General features: G+C 36.2%; 1 protein-coding gene across 11 annotated transcripts in view; it reads left to right on the plus strand.

The window, feature by feature from the left end:
* The window catches only part of PDE1A (phosphodiesterase 1A), a 162,805-nt gene that overhangs the window by 39,981 nt on the left and 101,317 nt on the right, over nucleotides 1-21,507 (plus strand). The window contains exon 1 of one of the 11 annotated variants that reach the window (XM_075756498.1): nucleotides 18,143-18,252. The exons of the other annotated variants lie outside the window; for them this stretch is intronic. The gene's annotated coding sequence lies outside the window, so the exon portion shown is untranslated. Of the gene's footprint in view, nucleotides 1-18,142; nucleotides 18,253-21,507 lie in introns of those variants that run through there. 11 annotated transcript variants of the gene reach the window in all.

The raw sequence follows: 21,507 nt of genomic DNA on the forward strand, positions 1-21,507 counted from the left end.
TAATGTTTCTCAAATTACTATGAAATAGGATGCAGTGGCTGTAAGATTAAATAAACCTGCAATAGTTTACACTTCTGTTTGTGGCTGGTGTCATCTTTAACAAAACTCAAGTTTTTCCTGGATGACATCAGTAGGAAGGATATTGTAACCACAGTGTTGATATGACAAATAAATATAAAATTATAGATGGTCCCAGAGCAAATATAGGATTGTAATTTATTGGGTGGCCACTACTGATGTCATATATCATGGGAGTACAGTAATGGTTGGTATTGCAGCTCCAGAGTAAGTTCAGACAGGTAGTCATGCCAGTTACGTACTACTGATGTTACACATGGAGAAATCTTTCAGTAGTGTTACAGTTATGGTGCAGAAAGAGAGTTTGGACATTAAAAGGTTACTATGGGAGTGAAATGACTTAACCATTAACCTTAAATTTGAATGTCCTGTGTGGATTTGCTATGCAATTTATATTGTAAAATACATTAAACATTTTGCACTTTGCTTTAATAAAGTGGAGTTAAGAAGTTATTTCACAGAAAAGTTTTGACTGATGATTAAGGGACATTTGATATTTTCCTGAAGAGATATATTTTTATTTAAACTAATAGTTTATTTGAATATATTTCTGTTTAAACAGCAATAATTATTTTTAAGGATCTATGATAATTATCCCATAAACTGTAACTTTAAAAAAAATCTTTCAAATGCACATTCTTCACAGTCTTTTGGGGCCATTAGAACTGTGGGTGAATAAGTGCATGTTTCCTGATGTGTTTAAGAATCTGCTGTAGAAATCTGCTGTAGCTAGTGTAGTACTGGATAGTTTGCAAGAGCTTTCTTAACAGATGTTTCCCTAAATTATCTTGTGGGAGTGAACTTAACTCAATGAAATACAAGAAGTTTCAACATTTCTTACTGAAATCCATTCCTGCAAATCAGTTCTAAATACAGAACGGCAACTAACCGCTGTTGGCATGCTTAATCCAGAGCAAGAAAACCCCTAATATGGAAAGCCCCCTAAGAGTCCATGGCTCTGCAGTGACTCTTCTGGCAAAAAATCTCTGTAATACTACAGCAAATGCTTAAGAAACTTTTCCAAGGTCGAGACCAGCATAATATTTTAGGCAGCTCAAAGAGAAAGACAATCTCCGTATGCCATAAAGATCATATCATGAACAATAAATACAGATGCTATCATAGTACATTAAAGGGCTGGTTTTTTAATGTGTGTTCATTTTCCTTATGACTCTGGAAAATATTTCTCCAGTGAAAAAGTGTTCTTATACAAGAATTATGAAGATTTGGCCTCAAATCTTTTTAATCCTGTAATTTTCTCTCCCTGTAAGTGAAATGGTTTTGCAGGGCACAGACCTTACATTGAGGTAACTGAATCAGCAGTCTAGTCAATTTTTCCCTCGAAAAGAAAATAAAAAAAGAAGAAAATATCAAATTACCTAAATTTTACATATATTTATCCATTTTTTACCAACATTAATTATAGTTACTCTTCAAATCAGGTTCTTGGGAGCTATATCAGAACTTACTAAGTACATTTGAATATCTTCCTACTGAGCAAAGTTACATTTACAGTGGATCTGTACTTTTACTTGAGTTGCCTTCCCAGTAATGTAAAAGATAGGTTGAGTATCTATTCTAAATAACCCCTTCAATATCACCAATCTTCTGCATAAGAATGGGATATGTATTATGTTTCAAGATAGGAAACTCAATAATAAAAAACCATTTCAGACTCATTTTCAAGTTTATTCTAAGTCCTGAATTCACAAAGAAGTAAACATATTAAAATACTGGGAACAAAGTGTAACTTTTGGTATTTGCTACCCAGTAGTGCTTGTAAATAACTAAAAATTCATTCAGAAATATAACTGTGTGAAAAAGCTAAGATTATGAATTACATTGAACTGATTACTAAAGCACATCAATTTGGATAAAATTTTGTAATTGCATCAGAAACTGACTGCCAAATACTTAAGAGCTTCCTATATTCCTTAATATCAAAAGAGTCTGCTATATGCAAAGATATATTTCAACAGAACTTGTAGCTTTGGTTTTCATGAGCTATTTTAATGCTAACATAAATTACTGAGGACATAATTTCCATATTTTTATTAAGAACAGAACGTTGAGCATGTTTGCTATAACTGGAGATGGTGAAATTAATTCAAACAATAAACAAATCAGCTTTCTCAAAGAAAGCAGTGGGAGCTTCATAGATCTGGCATTTAAAATTGGACTGAATAAAGCCATATAAAATATGCTTTAGGGAACAAATCCTTCCCTGCCAACTGCATAGATTAGATGACATAATAGGTGTTTTAGTTCTCAAATTTCTATGATTTCTAGTAACGTAAGAATCTACACAGTCATTAGTCAAAGCTTATACTGAAGTTCACATTTTTCTGCATTTTGCGTCAGTCTTCGGGGGGATGGGTTGTATGACTTTGGTCTTCCTGGTCTTGACTGTGAGTGGAAGCGAAAGGATCAGAGTATCACAAGAGAAGTTGTTCTTCTGGTGTCTCTGCCTTGGCAGGATCCAAGAAAGCCTGGAATTATTTCAAGAAACCCATGGTCTTTTGAGATTTCCAGATCAATGGCAGTTTGATAAAAACAAAGATTTGTCCTTGCTGTGTAACGTCTTTGATTTAAGGCTCTTAATGTGTTTTAAAAATATTAATGTGTTAGCTGCAAAATATGTCCCTCTTCTGTTCTGCACATTTTCTGTGGTCTCATGCAATTTTTGGATCAAGGGTTTTCCCTTAGAGCAGTAGGGACAGGAATATAGGGCTCATGGTGCTGAAAGCAAGAGAAAGAACAAGGGTGAAAACCACTTGTTTCCCAGCTCTTCAGGGAGCTCTATTATTATCTTTTCTATGGTGTCTGCATATGAGAGAAGCTCCTTGTACTGTTGCTGTTGTTCCAGTATCTTTGTTGGTTATATATATGAATGTTGTATTAACTGCAATTAACTGGACTGAATCTCTCTGTAACTCTGAATTCTCCTTTACTAAGAAAATGACCCAGTCCAGTCCTTTGGTCTCTTACTTCTAGTCCCTTAAAATATATACTGTTGATTCATTATTTTACTCTATACTAAAATCAGCTCCAAAGATCTGCTGGCAGAAACTATTCCAACATGTTTTTTATACAACTGCAGGCTACATTGATAGTTGTATACTGTATATACTGTACAGTATATTGTAAATGTTTACAAAGACCTGGTTTCCAGAAAATATTTATACTGCTGTAATTTATGGAATAAGAATAATGCATATCGATAAGTTCTCGGGTTTTTTTCACTTACATGCAATGTAATAAAATACAAAAACAGTATGTTCTGCGACTTCTAGGTATTATAAGTTTTTGGCAGACACTCTTTTCCTCTTGAAAAAATATACTAACAAGTATTTTCTAGCAAAAAACAATCATCCGTGTAATGCCCTTACATGGCTTCTCTTTTCTTTCTTGTCTTTCTTTTTTTTTTCCTCTCCTGGATGCTCAAAAGATTCAGAAGTTTTACCAAGAACAAGCAAATAAATCCTCATACTAAGCTAATGCCTTATTTTTTTTTCCTATTTGTGAGTTCTGTCTTACTCTTTTTTCCCTGTGGCTTCAATATAGTATGTACTGAACTGGCATATTTGTGTTTGGCACAGGTATAACTGGTGTTTGCACCTGTTCAATTAGTGTCTGTAGGAAAGGTACCAAATCAGAACAACATATGAAGAGGAAGAAACTTACTCAGTAAACAAGAAAATAATTATGTACCTGTGGGCAGACTAGAAAGTAGTAGATTTTAGCTGCTCAAAAAAAAAAAAAAAGAAAAAAGAAAAAAAAAAGAAAAAAAGGAGATGTTTTCTACCTGTATTTGTAGTCGCCTTGAAATGCGTCCGAATGATTATTATCTTTATACTGCATGTAGAGAATAAGCAGATGTATGGGAAACCACCAGGTTTATGTTGAATTGTGCATTGCAATTACAATGAAGGTACATTATATATCATTATTGCTAGCGATAGCTTAATTGTAAATTAATGTAGCATATTAATTTAATGAGTGACAATTTATTCCTGTGGTGTAGGAGGAAGGTGGGCAGGGAAGAGAAGATGCAGTCATCCTTTGCTTCTTACTCTAAGGAAGGGCTGGAATGTCAAAACACAGCTCCACAAGAAGACCCTGAAATCACAGTCTGTTTCTTGGTTGCTCTTTGTCTTAACGGCAAAGTTTGCTGCAACTGCTGCAAAGCTACATATAGTTCATAGCCAAGGCCATCTTGCTGGTGATGTTGCTAGAGGTATTTTCTGCCTACCTGCTTGCTTCTACCTCTTCCTGTGTGGCTTTAATGGCTACACTGATGGGTAAATACCCAAAGATATTCTATAGTTGTGTGTTAGTTTAAACCGTCAATAGTTTTTTAAATGGCAGTACCTTAGATGAGCTAACATTAATTGGAATGAGAAAGAGGTTGATGTAAAAAAGTAATAATGAAAGAATTGAGCTTTGGGAGGAGGATTGAGAGGCCAGGAGCATCTGCTCCTAGCATGATAAGAAGCTATGAAAAAAGAATTTGATTGAAGCAATAATTGAAGACATTATTGAGTATGCAAAACATTATGAAGGGTGTAAAAAGTTCTTAGAAATTCAGGCTAATAAATTACACTGTTTTTGAGAACCATGAGACTTCCAGAAGATGGTGGAAAGGAAGATAAAATGCAAAGCAGTACATCAAAAAATTTGGACAGTAGTGGCATTTTGTAAATTAAAAAAGCAGGAGAGATAGAACAGTAGATTAAGTAGGGGGAAAGCATGGAGAATCCAATTTTCAGACAGGTGACACACATTTATTCAGTAAGTAGATTGAAAGGAGGCAGAACCAAGTATGTTAGAAATGCAAAAGAAAAGGAGCAAATGTCTTATATTTGCTTTTGTAGCTTAATGCTGTTCAGATACATTTGAACAGCTCTCCAAATGTTAGTATTCAACCCCTTAAGCATACTAGAGGAAGGTGAATAAATACATTTTAGAAATTTCAGCAAGAAAAAAACCTGATTGAACTTAAATGAATTGGTAATGTGCTATAGTGTAGCATGCTCTATAATATAGGTAGCTTGGCCATAACCAGGTTGAGATAGGAAATTAGAAGAATGTTTATAGCCATCCCAGTAATTGTAGTCTGGATTGCTATTGAAGTGATGGGGGAAATCCTGATTGGTTTTAAGTATCAACTTGTGAAAAGGACTATTTGTTCTGGTACTTTCAACAGCTGAAAACAAAAGCTTTTGATGGTCAAGAACTATCACATTTTTTATATTTTAGTCTACCAAACGTCCTAACTTGAGAAACTTCATTAATGAGGGTATGCTTATTTATTGAAGTGAAACGCATTTTGTTTTGTATTGTTGTATATCCAGTTTTGTTCTGCCCTGGGTTGCATTCTCTAGGGAACATACCATATGAAAACCAGTATTGCCTATGTATCTCCTCTCAAGCTTTTTCTTACAGCTTTCCCTTTACTCTGTTCCTACTTAATCAAGAACTGATTTAACACTAACTTTGATTATAGACTTCTGAAGAGGTAATGTTAAGTGAGAATTGATGTGCATTCAGTGATTAACATTTTCATCCAGAAGGATTACTTTTAGTTGGAATTAAAGTGTCATTTGCATGGTTTGGAAGGACATTCTCAGGGAAGTCAGGTTATGCCTCAACCAGGACCAAAAGGAGATAGTAGCAGAAGAGCAGCAGCAGATCAGGCATAGTTAGGTGTTTTTCAGAGGAGCTAAGGAGGGAAGAGTGGAACTTATCCTATTATCCCTGAAGAAATAGGATTGATAAGCAGTGACCGTACAGCTGTCCCTGGCTTTGTGGCAGTACTTCTTCAAGGTGCGAAAGCAATAAAGAAGGTACAGGAGAAAGTTCAAAAGAAGACAGTGGATTTTTTGCACATCCTAGAAAACAGAGACTACAATAGGCAGCAAAGCAATTTAGTTCTGTTGAGATCTAAGACTGAATTTTTTCCCTGGTGGGGAAATTTTTTTTCTCCTATTTTTCTCTGAAAAATCAGGAGTGAAAATATAATTAATTCTGGAGTAGAATTAACTTACTCTGAAGCCAGACTGAAGTAGTAAATTATATCTGCAAGTATTTGGGGCCTGGCATTGTGAAACAAGGTATTAGAAATATGTTTCATCAGACCTAATAGCCATAAAAAACCTCTGTTATGCTGTGTTCTTCCCTTTTTTGAGACAAGGCCAATGAGTGAAGAAGAAACACTGTAAATGGATATGGTGAAAAGGAAAGCACTGGCCCACCATACAGATTAGCAGTGATTTATGTTTTCAAACTGGTAGGAAAAGGAGCTGTAGCAAAAGGTAAGAGTCACTCTTATTTCACAGACCTTGCAGCCTTCAGCTCAGTGGGAGAGATTTATTTGTATTTTTCCCTTGCATTATCCTTTTCTGGAAAGTCATAGGTTTAAATCACCTGGTAAGAATACTTATTTCTGCTTTCCTAAAGCATTAGTTCCTGCAGTGCCCACAAAGTACATGGCACCTGGCTTGTCTCAGGTTAGCATGCTTCCTATCTGTGTCAGAAAGCCCATGATAAAAACTGTAGCTTGACCAGTGCAGCAGCTCCATCGAGAAAACTTAAGGACTTCGCAAAGGAAATATGCCCTGTCTTGCATGTTTAAGTAATAGGCAGGTTTTACATCTTGTAAACACAGAGTTTTTAATTTGTCTCTGTGGTGGTAAGAAGGATGCATTGGAGCATGGCTTGGCACCCAGCTGGGATCAGGGACTGGGATGAAGGTAGGTCTTTTGCCTCCGTATCTGGGGCGGAAATCAGCAGAGGAGGGAGGGAAGGCTGACTCCCTCTACAAGCAGCAGTGGAGAGGTGAACTTCCTTTATACAGTTTTTAACAAGCCATTTCTATCAAACCAGGCTGAATATCTTCCACCATAATCCTGGCTAGATCACAGGGATCCCATGCCCATTGGTTTAAAAAACAGACTAGGATGGCTTTCTGGGTTTCTAATTTGCCTGTGTGCACATAAATGCACTCAAAGCAAAAGAAATCCTGATTCACCCATGTAGCAGAGCCATGTATGTTGGCGTCGGTCACAGTGTTGAGATACTCATTAGTATTTGTTCATTAATCTGCTTGGAAATTTTCTTTAGTAAACAGGAGAATGAGAACAGAGTATCTCAGGAAGACATTTAAAATATTTTTCATTTTTTTTCTGTCGTAGACTTAATATTTCAGTGTATTCTGTGTTTATAGTATTTTGGCTTGCCCTTAAGGACCTATCAGATAATGTCATTAAAAATTGATTTCCAAGCCAGGAGAGAACAGTAAAGAACAATCCAAGCCAATATTCTGTTTATTACTGGATATTACAGGCATCTTGACTTCTGAAATGTTTAATTTTCCATTAAACAAGCTTACACTTGCAAGCATTCATTTTAATTCTTCAAAATTTCTCCTTTTATGTACATAAAAAGCAGATAATAGAAAAAATGACAGAAACTGTCTACCCACCTAAGAATGATAACTATATTGATTTACTTTTTAAATTAATCTGAAGGTGAAAACAGGATTTGGCAAGGCATTAAAAAGAGTTTATATTTTAAATATTTCTAACTTTTTGACATGACTATGATGCCTATGAGGCAGTAATGACAAAGTCATGAAGAAAATTAACAAAGCCACAAGAGGGACTGGGGAACAGTTTATATAAAACTTTGGAACTGTTATCCCAAAGTATTTTCTGAATTCTGCTCTCAAGAATGATTTTAAAGTGGTTTTAAAAATGCGAATTTTTATGACCTTCAAAGACAACTGCATAGGCTGCATTGGCATAAACCAGTGGTTTTCTGAGCTCAGCTGCTAGTGTGCAAAAATGGACTTATTGGTATGTTCTCTGAAAAAATCTTAGTTGGCCATTGCAGCACAACATTTGAAATGATATCGCTTGCTTTAACGTTCTTTTCTGGCAATCTGGTTTTATTCAGAGTTTGGAAACCTGAAATTCAGTAGGGAAGAGGGGAGAATACAAAGGACATGAAAGCTTCATGCATAATACAGGATCAACTAGGAATACAAACTTGACTAATACAAGCAGTTATGTTAGCCTTAATTAATGTCTTAACTCGTATACATAAACTTGTATGTAGTCTTAAATAAAGCTCTGTGTGTTCATTTATATGTTGTGATCTCAGTGTAAAAGTAGCCTGCCCAATGTAAAACTAACCAGAAAAATGTAGATTTTCTTCTGGTATCAAGCATAACTCATTTTCAGCTTCCCTATGTGTCTCTGCAAGGCACTGTGTTGTGTTGTGGAGACATAACAAAATTTTTATTTTTAACAAGAAGCGTGCATGGAAATGTAGAAAAAGAAATATTTTCCATTACTTCATCTTTAAGTTTTGAAATTATTACTATAATACTAGGAGACATAAGTCAGGAATGTTGGATGATTACAAAAGAGCAAGCAAAGAAATTGCAAATCATGGAAATATGATTTATTGATCAAATATTTATAAAAATTATATCCATCGTCAACTACTATAATAGGTGCTTTCTGAGTGTGGATATTTATAGATCATTGTACTATTATGAAAAAGCCTGCCCTAATTTATTAATCTTGAAGATTATGCTTTACCATAATAAGAATAAATCCAACATTGTCTGTTGCTACTTTTTGTACTACGTTACCATTTAGTAGGCTCAGTCCAGATTGAGAACCTTTTATGCTAAGTGGTGTACTGATAGGGACTGTCAGTGCATTTTGATGATAGATTCACGTAAAGTTAAAAATGTTAGAAATCTCTTGAAATGGAGAGGATAACTCGTGGAGATGGCTGTGGATGGATATTGAGTGAGTTAAGGAGAGGGAAAGCCAGGCATGTCGCTGATGCTGGAGGTGGAGATCATAGTAAGAGAGGAGGAGGAATCAAACCTTGCTGGTTTTAAATGGAGCAGATCACTGCATACTGGTGGTGAGAGGGGGACAGACCTGGGTTGTGGGAAAGGTTGAAGAAAGAGCTGGTGATTGTGGGTGGGAAAGGACATAGGAAAGGAGACAAGTGGGAGGATGTGGCATGGTGTCAGCAAGTGAGGCTATGTTTACATTGTAAATTATATCTGAAAAAATCTCATTCCCTTACGTCCACACACCTTGCAATGGAGACAGGGTTCCTCCAGCTCTGTGTGTGCCCGTTGCTCCTCCCAGAGCCACTGAGGTGCCCCACAAGCTCATGCCAACACAGGTCTTGCAATGACTGCACGGTGACTTCTGGCACTGACAAACCAGGTTTTCAGTGTTGCTGTTTCCACTCCAAGGTCTCTCCCTGCTGCTCCAAATTTCTGTGTTCCTCTGTACTTTTTTTTTTCAAGCCAACAGAAGCCTCTTCATACTCTTCTTTTCAGAAGTCTCTTCATACTCTGCCCATTAATGTTTAATATGTGGCTGATGGTCATCTTCCTCTTTAATGTAAACAGTTTTGGGAAAGCACCCTTTCAGAGAGTTTTGTGTATCTCATCCACACACACTATTTACACCCATGTTCCTATTTTAACAGCTGATTTATCTGCCCCTTTTGCTGTAGATGGACCCTGCTGACACCCCCACAGGTGCAGATGAAGAGTCAGGATTTTAAATATAGGATGTCAGCACCAGAATTGAACTTGATGATTATTGGGGTGAATATGTAAATATATAAACAATGCAAAATGCAGTGTCTTTAGTGGCAGAGGAACACTGAGAAGTTGGGTAGGAGTTTGTGGAGTTGTGAAAGGGAGGATGATTAGAAACTTTACAGAGATGTGAAGAAAAAAAAAGAAAAAGGAGAAAAATGGATAATAAAGAAGTTAAAGCAAAATTAAAAGAGGAAGATAATGAGTAACAGAATATAATGAGTAATGTGGAAATGTAAAGATAAGCAGGTGGTGAGCTGACAAAGAAATTAATGAGAATATGGTCATTTGCAGTTTTACATGCTTACTCATCCCTTAATACACTAAAACATAAATTGTGTTAATTACTCCATGTTATCTGTAGGTAGACTACAGATAGTGACACTGGTGAAATATATTAAATATTTAATGTGGGCCTGATGGTCTGTTTGGGACAATGCTGTTTTGTACTATTCCCAGGCAAACTTTTCCAAACTTAATGATGAATACAAGAGTCATTACCAGATCAGTTGTTGAGTCATTTTCCAACTGGCATGAGTGAGCTTTGTAATGTTTCTCATTGTTAAAAATGTCTGACTCCTTAAGGTACGTTAAGGGATCTGAAAAATCCACCAAGGAAGAAGGTCCTGGTGTGTGTTTGTTTGTTTTTAGTTTGCAAAAAAGATTCAATAAAGCAATTTCCTGATCACCAGAAATGTTGACATACAGCTTTTCTTCAGGCCTGCATCTAGCATTTGCCTAGCCTGACACAGAGAAATTAAGTCTGCTTTATTGTTCTGTACTGCCATTCTGATTGCTGGAGCTCAAAGGTTTTCAGTCCATGGTCAGACCTTAAAGAATGCTGCTCTTGCCATGTTGTGGTCGTTGTTATAGACTTTATGCGTAAATGTTTGTATTTTTTGAGGAAATTAGTTTGGTCTCCTGGTGACATTAGCTGAGAAGCATTTTCTACTGAGGTGATCTTTCTTAAATTATTAATCCCTTAAATTTAAAAATGTCAGTTTTCAGCACCAAAATAACAGGTCCTTTTAACATCTCATTTGAAGACTAATCATGTGTTTTCTTACGGCTTTGGATAGACACGGACTGGAACTTGTGTTTTATGTAAAACAGGTAAAATGCATTGATGTAAAACTAATACATTGCAGTAACCAACCTTCTCTGTTGATAATGTTTAAATACTGTTGTGAAGCAAACTAACAGCTTCCTTAATGCTAAAGAAAGGATTTCAGTGCTATAACATCCTTCATAAAAATTAAATTAATATTATGCCTGAATAACTGGGATGTTTTTTCCTAAATAATTAACAGTATTTTCTTGTTGTTTTGAAAAAAAAAAAAAAAAATACTGAGTCCTTGTAAAAATGCATATAGATTTTAAACAGTTTTCAGCAAGACTGATCTAACCAGAATGATTGCCCCTTCAGGGCCCAAATTAAAATGTACTGTTATGTTAGCAGGTTTCCCCCTTTACATTCCATCCTCTTGGAATGTAAAAAACAGCTTTAATGACTCTACTACCTGATGTAAAACCAGACTACGTACAGGTTTTCGTAGGACTCCTGAAGTCTATGCTTTAGCCCAGACTGAGCTCCATTCTACTTGTGACTGCTTCCATGACCAGACTTAGCTTCTTTGCATATTCTCTCAATATCTCTGCAATACAATGAGAGATGCTGTAAAAACATGCCCAGTTTGAAAAGTTTCTTTGCTGAGTGTGTGGAGGAATAGTTTGTCATCAGCAACTTAGTAAGTTTTTCCATGTGTACCTCTCTGGCTTTCAGTCTCATCTTTGCTTGAGAAAACAAATCCAGTTCTTCAATATTTCCCTTCAGGTGGTGTTTCCTAAATTTCCAATTATTGTTTTCCTTTCAGTCTGTGGAATATCTACAGCATTCTTCAAACTGCAGTTCCTCCAAACAGACAGATTATTGCAGCAACAAGTTATTTAGAGTTTACCTGGTGCAAAAATGGTATGTCTTATTGAACATACAACTCTCTTGTATATCACCTCACCAAGACTTATTTTTTTATGTTATTGTCCATTCTCATTCATGTTACCATTCTCGATATAGTTTCCAGATTGTTTTCTGCATTGCTGCTGCCTCATCAATTGTCTCCATCTTCTTTCTGTAACATTTTAAAATTGTCTATATTAAATGTTATTTTGTGTAATGAGGAGCATTTCACCAAATGAAATATTTACCTAACTTCCTAGGTGCTTGCAACTTTACCCATTCTGTTGACTTTCACAAGCTCTTATCACTGAGCTTTATTTCTTCATCCAAGAGAATATGAAATGGATCTGAGCTGGTATCTTACGATACCCAGCTTGAAATGTGATCCTTTGGCAATGAACCATTGCTAATTATTTATTCAACCAGACACATCCTCATCTTAGGTAATTTCATCAAAGTTATATTTCCTTACTTTCTTTATGAGAATCTCTCATTAGGACAGCAGGAAAGACTTTATTAAAGTCAATATATTACATAAGCATTTCCTCCTTACACACTAGACCAGTTAGTCTAGCAAAGAAGAAAATTAAAGATGTTTGACACGATTCCTTTCGGCAAATTAATTTTGGCTGTATTTTATTACTTTTTCAACATGTATGCTCTTATAAATGGTTTTATTGAGTATGAGGTTTGTTTCTTTCTGTGAATGTCAGTTAAGTGGACGGATGTATTTCCCAGGTTGTTCTTTACCTCCCTCCCTATTAGTTTGTGAAGCTATAATTAGTGACTGAAAGCAAGATTCAGCTAGTTCCTTAAGTATGTAACAGTGAATTTCATCTGGCTTTGCCTATGTAAATCGGTGTTAGTTTAATTCATTTTATGCCTCAGCCTTTCTGATTTCATTCCCACTCATACTGTATTTCTTCTGTTCCTTCCCTTTTCTTCCCTTTTCCTGTAACTGTGACCTCCAGATTTCATCATTTTAAGCAAAATCTGTTTGCACTTTTCTGTCATAGGATATTTCTATTATTGTGCATAAAACTCAAATAATGGCCCATCATTGCTCTCCTTCTGTAAATATCTCTGCTTCTTGAAACAGTATGTTGCCTCAACGCCTTCCTATATACTTTGTGCTCTCTGACATATTATTTTACAAAAAAAACCTCAGAGCTCTTGTCTTATTATCTTTTTGTGCTTTTGACAATTTCTGTTCTTCCTTATCTTGGTAATTTTCTGTAAATTTGCTTCATAATTTGGTCCCTATAGTGGTCATTTAATAAAGCTACTTCTTCCCAAAGGTCCTATATCTTTCCAGCCTTTTTACTTGACACAATTTGTCTACATATTTATTTCTGATATTTATTTGTCTCTTTTGGGCCTTTACCTTCAGCTGGAAGTAAGAGTTAGAACACTTCCTGTGTCGCTGGTTGCTTCACTGCTCTGAGGATTGTGTCTGGCAGTGCCATCAGTGACCACAGGTGAGCAGCAGCAAGCAGAGAACTGATCACATGCCTCAGGCAGAAGAACATTTTTTGACCACTATCTTGCACTGGCTTCTCCTAGCAGAAGTGAGGTGTGAATTCTCTCACCAGCAGGAATCACTTTTCTTAATAGGAGATTTGGGATCTCGGTGGATAGAGGACTTGCACTGAAGGTAGAACACTGTCTGACATGTGAGTAGGCAGTGGCCGGTCTTACACAACTGCTGATGTAACTGCAGCCTTCACTAGATAGCTAATTGCCTCAATCCTGCACATGTTTGTGTTCATCTTGTTGATTAAGTCCTTTGTTTCAGGAAGTTTCATGCTCAAACCATGCTCTCCTGCTGCTCTCCTGAACTATGGAGTGACTTCCTTGACAGACATCTCCCAGACTGCATGATGCTTCTGTCCAACTTTCTTTGGCAGGAATACAGTCTAGTTATTAGCACCAGGGTGGATGTCCCCAGGGTCAAGATTATTTTGTGGGCTAAGACTTACCAGATTCAGACTGAAAATGACATATTGGTCTTGACATAATTTTATTTTCCACCTACTCTGATTCTTCTCCTCTGTAGCATCTGAAATAGTGATGGAAAAACCTGCTTCTGAGACTATTATCAATAGGTGACTTCAACAGGCAAATTGAGTTTGTCTCCCTGCTTCATTAGAGTACTTCTACACAGTCAGATTAGTATGACATGAAGACCATAGTAATGCCTTACCATACCTTTTAGCACACATTACAAACTAGTGTGTGGTAAAGCTAACTTAACAGGTGGAGAACTACATCAGGGCTGCAGGACTGAGTATAAGCAAAAGGGGAGAGCCAGGGCTGTAGTCAAAAGACTGAGAAGACTACATGGTCGTTACTGTGTCTTAGCTGTTAGGAATCAGCTCTGAGAGGAAGCCCAGTAGCAGGAACTTCTCCTTTGTTCTAGTGCAAAGAAATTAATTTAAATGATTGTCAAAGGAGGTTGAAATTGATCTGTTTGACGTGGCCCTGAAAGAAAAGCTCACATGGGCACTAGAGCCATGAATTACCACTCTCATTCAAGCATGGAACATGACTCCAACTCAGCTTAGCACGGGCTAACACACCAAATGCAAATTTGTATCTGTTGTGCTGGTAAATAAGCTGTGAACAAATTCAGGGATGAATGCAAAATGAATTAAGTATGCTGAAGACTCTCTAGAGAAGTGTCCGGTTTAGTTTCTGCTATGAAATTAAGTGAAATCCAAACCAGTAAACAAACAGCATGGATTACATACATTATAAATTCTTCATGTTTAAATCTTTAAAAGTACACCTGCTGTTCTGCAAGTGTTCATTTAAAATAAGAGGTGTGTAGGGGGGGTTGTTTGTTTTGGTTTTGTTTTGGTTTTTTTTCCATACAGTAAACTCTCCTTATTTTGTATAGTGAATACTCACAGAATAAAGAGTGACTAGATGAATTGGATTGCTGTCATCACTGTCCCAAGATGTTGTGTAGATCCTGAACAGATCCATTAATGTGGTTATTTTTTAGGCTGCAACACAGATGTTTGAAACTTCCATCTAAAGCACTCTTCTGAGATGGCCAAGTATACATTTATAGAAACTTGCAAACTGGTTTGGTAAAAGGGATTGATTTCATTATATCCCTATTTTTTCCTGATTATCCTTTGATGGTGTTTCTTTACTAAGTAAAGATGTGGTTCTGCAAATAATTGTGCCCATGGGTAGTCATTATAATGAAATCAGTGACACTGCACATAAGAAAACACTGCACTTGACAGTTAGGGTTTCACATTATCAGTCTGTAGAAGGTAAACAATCTACCCAACGCTGATTTGGATTGAACACAGAGTTATTTTTAATTCCATTCTTCTACTAATTAAAAGTAAAACATTAAGATGTCTGCAATACATGGTGAGATAATCAAATTACATTTACATCAAAAAGATCATATTTGTAAGGATTTAGAATGTAAAGCAACCTGGACTTAATAAATTTTTCTGTTTATGGAATGCAGTCAAAAGTTTGAGTAAGTGTGGTATACAAACCTGTTGATACATTTCTCAAGATAATATTTCTTTATAGCTAATATTTTAATTTTAAAGCTTTATCATGTAACTTTACAGAAGCTTTAGTCCAACTGCTGAGACAGATGCTACATATCTCTCAAGACTGATGCTGCTCAGTGTGAAGACCAATTGAGAAATAGTCTGTAGACTTGTTAAAGTTATCTTTATCGTTTACATGGTGCAGATATATAATGTCAGATGATATATTGCAGAAGGAAACCGAATATTACAATTTCAAAGTATGCTGGAAATTTAAAAACTGTAAATGGCTTTAGAGATTGTTCACTGCTCCAAAAGCAAGAATCAATTATTTCAGATCCTCTTTTATATAAAAATTTGCAACTGAACAAAGCAGGCAAATGACAATTAGGAATGGTCCAATGATGGTATATTAATTTCTTTATTATTTCTAAATAAATACTGGTTTGTTTAAATTTATACATTAATGGGTTTTACAAACAAGAAGGGATTACTGTATTTACCTGTGCTGACCTCATGTTTACTAGAGTTCATACAGTGACTCAGAATAAATCTCTGCTTCAAATCCAGTAATATTTATTAGATAAATCATATCTTTTAGGAAAAAAATGGTTAAATGATCAGTGATAGAGATTTTACATACTTTTTGTAAATTATTTTAATGCTTAATTACTTTCATTGTTAAGACAACTCTAGTGCTATTTTCTCTAATTTAAACTTAATTCAATCCAGTTCTATAACCTAGATTGAAATACTTGTCTTTTTAAGTTTTTGTCTCTTTCTTAGGCATTGTAAACTGTGTGCTAGGAACTCTTTAAACGGGCTCTATTTCTATATAGATTGCACTCCCAAAGTTTTGCTTGTAAGGCATTCATTCCCTTATATGCATGGATTTTCTCTCCAGTTTTATAGCTGGTTTTCAAAATCTTCCTTGGATGATGAACACCTGGTTGGACTGCAGTGTTGCCATGCTGATCTCACCAGTGCCAAACACAGAGGTGTATCACTTTTATATCTACTTAAGATTCCCTTGTTATACATCCAAAACTGTAATTTACTCCTTTTAGGTACAATATTGCTGTTTGGCTGGTTATCCCTCATGATACCTATGCAAGGCTACATGTGTATATGTACCTTGATCTATTTATTTAAGAGCTCAACAAAACCCACTAGATTTCTGACATTTATTCACTCAAACAAAATGAAACTAATATGACTTAGTTCAAATTATCTGACCTGATATAAAAATACCTAATCACTGGATCAGAATGTATTCTGTGTTTGACCTCACAGTGTCTTCTTTGTATATTTTACCAGTTAAATATCTACTAGGATAGAAACCAATTCCAGTTTATGGCTCCCATGCTAATGTCTCAATCTCCGAGTTAAATAACTATTTTCAAACTTAGCTCAGTGACTATTTCAGTATTCAGCAAAGGAGTGACTGAAGATCTACTTTGTGATTGTAATATAGCATGACAATTAGGACACTTCCATAAGGTATCTGAGACCCCTTCCATAAATCAGACAGGGAGTAGCTTTGAACACTTGCAAACTGTAATGATCAGGCATGGATTAAACTGCATTGATTGTTCCCAGTACTTTATGAAATCTTCTATCATTTCAATTATGTGAATCTTTTGACCAGATTTGAATAATCAAAATCACAGTTAAAATTAATTTATTAATTAAAAGCAAATACATGCTTATCAATGAATAATTCCAATTCAACTTATCAGCCTTCTAACTCTAGGTGACAGTCAACAGAGATTTATTACACACAGTGTTATTGGACTCCCTTATGGTGTCTACCTTGGTACTCTCCAAAGGATCTAGGTTTTATTGCGATACTGTACAATGCTTAAAAGAAGTATTCATCTTCCTCATCAGATTTGCAATGCAACTGAGAGACTTTACATTCCAAACCACATGGATCCTGTCTCTCTGTAGTTCCCTGCACCAGACATTCTTAATTTCCTGCTTACAGGGATCCTTCTGTCTGGGCCTCAGCTCTTCAAATGTTACCTCTTTTTGGTCACCATGGGGTATCTGAAAACTCCATAAGGTTTCACCACAAAGAGCATGAAAGATATATTTATTCCTCCTATTGCTCAGTCTGTTACTGATCTGGTTCCCTTGGAAAAGAATTTTCAGAAGGAGGAATAGCAGATGCCAGTATATTTGTCAGCACCAGCTGAGCCATCCATCTTTTAATCACAGTCTTTTATCCCAGATGATTAGAAATCCTTCCAAAATCTTATGAGAAAAGTTGCTTGACATCTATGTGGAAGCAGTCCAGGAAAATCCTTACAGTGTTGGATATATTGCACACAGCTGTGCCTGGATGGATAGCTTTACCCATCAGTGAAGAATTGTTGGACATGGTGAAAGTCCTTTGGCAAGCAACAGCTTCTTTACCACCAGTCTCCAAGAGAACAGATTGTCATTAGTGTGGGCCTTCACGTAAGCAGTTTGTTACTTGTTCTCTGCTGGACTTTCTGGTGGTAGAAGCAGTAAGCAAAAAGTCTGAACAGCAGTAGTTTGAATGTCTTCCATATGTAAAAGTTCAACTGTAATTGTTCTATAAACCCCAACACAGGATTCCCAGACCTCCTTTACGGACTAATTTAATTAGGGCCTGAGGGAGTTTTAAGTCCTTTATTAGTGATGCTCGGCTTGTAAACAGAACATCACTGAAGACACTTTGTGCTGATTCAGTAGATTATCACATCCATTGCAACAAGCGTCAGGCATTCTCCAGCATTTGAAACAGTTTTTTGAGGACTGCAGTTTTTACTGAAAAAAAACCCAACCCATGAAGCTTTACACTTTACCTTAAAGATTCCAGTGTAATGGTAAGGATAACAGAAGTCAGATCTCCATCATCAAGAGGCAATTGAGAACATGATGTCAGAAATATCGTAGGCTGTGCATCTGTCCTTGTGTGAGAGATGCTTCAGTCCCTTAATCACCTTTGTAGCCCTTCGCTGGACTCCTGGAGCAGTCCTGTTCCATCAGTGTGGAAGTGTCAAGCACCTACTCAGCTTAGTAACGTAAGTACCAGTTCCTGTGGACTGAGTTCCATTGTGTCAGTTACCAGATATTAATTATGTCAACGATACAGTTCCATATGAAATGCTTCTGGGAACGTGATAAATAGCTCTTACAAGGACTATTAATTACATAACAATTTTATGAAAATCCAGAATGTTCCAGTATTACCAAACCTGGACAGATCCAAATTGCATCAAGAAATACCATGTGTACAACGTCAGATCCAAACAGGGACATATTTTTTTTGACGTACTTTTTTGCAAATATACAAACAATGTTTTGTGGTACGTAAAACTCTCTTTGGTCCCAAACCTCCCTCTCACAGCATGAAACAGGTTGTGCAGCTTCACAAATCTAGATTTAATTTTTTTGTAGGTTTAGCTAGGTAAAAGAGTCTTTCCACGTGCTGTCAAATGTAGAAAGAGTGATTTGTGGGGGTTTTGTTTGTTTTTAATTTGTTCAATGTTCAGTATGTAATTTAAAGCTAGGCAAAATTGTGAAAGTCTTTTTTTTCTCTAAAGTGGTCATTAAACATGACTACTGGTTTGCAGTTTCAGCAACAAGAATTTTGCCTCCTTGGAATCTTGTAACAGAGGTCCATTTTATGTAATTTAAGATTTGTCAATGCAATTTTTTTTTTTTTTATTTAAGGCTTCCAGTTAAAAATGTTCCTAATTTGAGCAGAAACTGACAAAATTATAGATGTAGGAATATAAAATTGCCCTTTAGGATAAAAAAGCTATAAATCTGCAAGACTAAAAGTTAAAAGCTATTGTTAGAAATCGATAAATCAGGCTTAGAAATGTGCACTTCGTTTTGCCTAATGTACATTTAATAACTTTTAGCAGTTCTTTCTATTTTCTGCTTTGAGAATATTTGACTTCTTTCAGACATTTGGTCTCAATGTTTCTACTGAGCTGTGAGGAGGATTAGTATAGGATTTTCAAAGGTGCAAAGAAACATGTTCCTTAAAGATCTTTGCAAATGTTTCCTTAAAATTGTTTGTTAGAACAATGAATTTCAAGATGCTGAAAAATGTTACAGGATTTAATACTGGCATAAGATACAAGCTGTGAAGAAGCAGATACAAGAGAGCCAACAGGCTTTTGGAATGAAAACCTGGGAGGCATAGGAACGCTGAGGTTTTAAAATGTGTCTTTAGTCTTGACAGATCTCCTGGAGGCAATTGAGATGTTTGCAGGCATAACATTATTTGTGGGTACTCGATTATAAACATGTGGATAGCCATATGGTAGAACATGAACAAGGTAAAGGAGTGATGCCTTGTTGACCATGAATGAAGAGAATGAATCTACAGAAAATTAAATGTGGTAAATATGTTCATATAAAGGAGTTACTTCCTTGGCCCTCATTTAATCTCTGAGACCTCTAGCATTACCTCAGTGAGAGTTGTAGTCCTGGAATAGCAGAGGAAGCTGACAGGAGATTTCTGTGTGGACCTTCTGACTGCTGAATTTATTTCACATTTCCTTCCAAAATAAGCCTCTACTGACTACCTCTCAGCAACTCCTGCAAAACTTTGTGTCTCTGGCAGTAAATAATGGTGGTAAAAGCAGCTTTACTAAGAAACTGTAGGCACCTTTAGAACATTTTCAAAAGTTGAACTTTATATACGTGTATGTATTACTGAGACTAATAGGTTATTTTTACCACTGTGTTTTACTTTAAATCCTGTCAAGGCATACTTAAAATAAGTAATCTCATTCTGGAGTTACATATAGAGTTGTGTAATCTCATTCTGGAGTTACATATAGGAACGAGTGTAGTTTTTCTTTTCAGAGATTTTTTTTCTTTTGAATACCTCTCAACACAAAGAAGTTGTCTCCCTTTTTATTGCCCTTCTTGGGAAGGGCATCTCAAAAGATTTTTTTAATTTAAGCTGGAGTCACCATATGGAAATCTTTGACAATATCTGACCTTAGGGAAAGTGTTTCTTGATGGGGTAAATGAATAAGTAATGTATTAAAAATAGTTTCTTATATTTAAAGTATTATCTGCTTATCTTTTCCTTGATGGTTTCTTATCCATGAGTTTCAAGTACTCAATAAATAAAATTAAGTTGCTTTTCTTTTCACTATTCATGGAACATTATGCAAAGTACAGTGATTTCTGTCTGTAATAAACTGTGGTTGAAGTGGACAGGAAAACCTTGGCTCATTTAAGGGATATACAGGCTGCTGTCTCTATTCTGCTTTAGAGACAAGTGCTCTGTCTCCTAGTCAAAATATTTCACAATAAAAATTTTACAGGCTGGAGAGCATTTCCAGAAACAAACTGTTAATGTGGATATGAGTTGGAATAGCACAGGAAAACAAGTTGTGAGGAAATGATGTTTAAAGGGAAATGAAAAATATCTTAACTTTAAACAAATTTATATCCTGTGAATGCCATTTCTTGAATGGGAGGTCACAGTCTCCTAATGCAATGGTGCCCCATCTAAATCCCTGATAGGAGCCAAATGCTGTGGCTGTTCAGTGCTAATGCAGTATTTTTCGCGTGTGCTGTAGCAGGTAGCTACAAGAAGAGATGGGGGAGAGTGAGCATTTCGGAAGGAGAATAGACTTTTACATGCAGACAGACCTCCAGGCCATGCAGACAGACCTCCAGGCAGTAATACAATTCGAGTGGGAAATAAAGACCATAAAGATACAGGTGTAGTAGAAGTAATGGAAATTGCAAAATGCAGTTGGGCTAAAGTTGCCTAACACTTTGGTTATAAAGACCTGTTTCTTTCATTTATAAACTTGTCAAACTTACACTGAAATTTTCCATGCTAGGTGTCTTTCCCAGGCTGTTTTTTTTTTTTTTAGCCAAAACAGCACAGCCATTTCTGAAGCTACGCAAAGAACATTGTTTTCCACTTGAGCAAAACCCTACTTTAGAGCGGTTCTTGGGTTCCCTGGCACTTGAAATATGGCAGGGAGGTAATTTTGTCATCTGTATTGTACCTTTTACTGCCCTCATGAAATTTTATCTCAAACTGATAGTAATAACCTTCTACTAAATTTGAGTTTTAATAGACTGGGTTTTAGCTTGCTAGGGTTGTTAAGCACAGTCCCCAGGGGATTCTGTCCAACTCAGAGAGGGACTCTTGTTTTCACAGCTCCTCTGTGCTGACTGGGTTGGGTTTGAATTTACAAAGCAGCTGTGCTAGGGGACTTTCCAAGGTAGCCACATTGTTCTCCAGAGTGCTTTTGTTAGCAATTTTGCTAGGAGATTCCTGATTCCTGCAG

This window comes from Balearica regulorum, chromosome 6, assembly GCF_011004875.1.
Source record: "Balearica regulorum gibbericeps isolate bBalReg1 chromosome 6, bBalReg1.pri, whole genome shotgun sequence".
In the NCBI taxonomy this organism is placed as follows: Eukaryota; Metazoa; Chordata; class Aves; order Gruiformes; family Gruidae; genus Balearica; species Balearica regulorum.